The sequence below is a fragment of the Pteropus medius genome, unplaced genomic scaffold (assembly GCF_902729225.1).
Source record: "Pteropus medius unplaced genomic scaffold, Ma_sr-lr_union100, whole genome shotgun sequence".
In the NCBI taxonomy this organism is placed as follows: Eukaryota; Metazoa; Chordata; class Mammalia; order Chiroptera; family Pteropodidae; genus Pteropus; species Pteropus medius.
Window position 1 is genome coordinate 4,555,894 of NW_024340698.1, and position 2,107 is coordinate 4,558,000.

The window sequence follows — 2,107 nt, forward strand, 5'->3', positions numbered from 1 at the left end:
GATATAGATATAGATATAGATATAGATATAGATATAGATATAGATATAGATATAGATATAGATATAGATATAGATATAGATATAGATACAGATATATTTTGTCTTAAGGGATGAGGTATAAATCAACAAATCAGTAATATAGTTGTGAGAAAGTTTATAAAAAAATTCTAGTTTTTTTTGTTTTGTTTTGTTAAGTTTTTCAAAATCCAATTGCTTTTTATAGTTACATATAACGAACATGCTGTTTCCATAGATTCTTAATTCCTCATGCTGCTTCATATGATTCTAGAAGCAATTATAAAACACAAAAAGAGATATAAACATATGAGTATATTTAAACAATAGTGGTGTATATGTGTGTGTGTGTGTGAGAGAGAGAGAGGCAGACAGAGACAGAAACAAACTTAGTATTGAGCTAGACTTTACCAATAATTGAACTATTGGCAACTCTTCTGAACCCTGTACCATGTTTTATGTGCCCTGGTGTGGCAGACTGACCCTACCTGACCATTTCCTACTTCTCCACTACTCTCTGGCTGATGTGGCAGACTGGAAACCTGTTTAAATGATTAAGCCAGTTTCCTTATAGTTTGGTAGCCAATCAACGTTTTCCTTATGTTCTCCTTCCTTATATGGAATGTCTATAGTTGTGTAGAAATGCAGCACAAGATTGTATAAAACTGCCCGCCATGTTACAATTGGGGCTCAACCTTTGGATAAGCATCTGCTGAGCCGGTACCAGCATCAATAAACACTGCTTCCCGCTTATTGCCTCGGTGTCCCGTCTCTCTGTTTGAGAATCCAGCAACATTTCTGGGGACTCATCCGGGATTCGAAGACAGACAGCAATTTTTCGCCTCTCTTGTCTTCGGAGACTGGCCCCTGGAATGCTGGGTGAAGCAGACGTCACCTGGCGCGGCAGTGAACCTACTGTCTGTAGGAGAGGACAACTCTTCCAGCGGACTGGGGCAGTGACTGTGAGAGCACAACGGAACCTGGAGAGGCACAAGAACCAGTCCAGGAGCACTGCCCAACTGAGTGGTAAGGACATGGGTCCCAGGAACAGCCTGTCCGCTAGAAGACATAAGGGGAGTCTGATCAACTGCCAAGGTCACCCGGGTACTCTACATTTTCTAGAGGAAACCGTGACCCTCAGGTACATAGGGCAGAAGGTGGAGTGTGTTTGGTGTGTGATTGCGTGTGATTGAGATGCGTCCTTGCTAGAAACGAGTTTAGCCCCTATCCGCAGTTCTATGGTGAACCTCATATGGCTTAGGGTGTCACTAGATCTCTGTGAGGAGTCTACTCCAGTGATTCAAGTTGGGGATTTATACCGACTCATCAATTCCTGAGAGGTGCCCGAAAGATCCTCGCAAGGGGAGCAGCCAGAGACGGCAAAGCGAATCTCTGAGTGCATGTGCATCACTGACCACGAGTGGAAAAATGCGTGGACAACAGAATAAACAGATACTTTTAGGTTGTATGTTAAAGAATTTAAAAGGGCATAGAAGGGGGGAGGCAACACCCTAGTCAGGTCCCATCTCTGGACAGAAGAGGAGCTTGATCACCTTCTAAAGTCTTCAGTTAGAAGACACAGGTCAGGGTCTTCTCAATGGGGGAAGACATCAGGGTCTTCCCAAGAGAAGGCGAAGACATCAAGGTCTTCCCAAGTGGGAGAAGACATAGGTCAGGGCCTTCCACAATGGGAGAGGCAATGTTTTAACCTGGTGTGTGAATGAGTGAGTGAATGAGCGGTCTGATTGGTTTGATGTCAGGTATGAATTTGTGGCTCCATGGCTGGGCACCCACAGTGTCCAAGTGGGCTCATCTTCGTTTCCATGGTATATGGTATATGGTACAGGGTGGCATTGGACTAGACACAAAGCAGAGTCTGCTATAGCCAAGCATCACCTTTGGAACATGGCCAGATAAGCATCGGAGTGGTCTCCTCTCTGGAGGAGGCATCTACCCTTGTTTGTCTTTGCGTTACCGACGCAGGTGGAATACACAGTGTGTGGGGCAATTAATTATTGATTCAGCTTAAGAATTATCTACCTCTAAATGGCCCTTTTTGACATAGGGGCCCTTTGTCAAATTATTTTCTTGA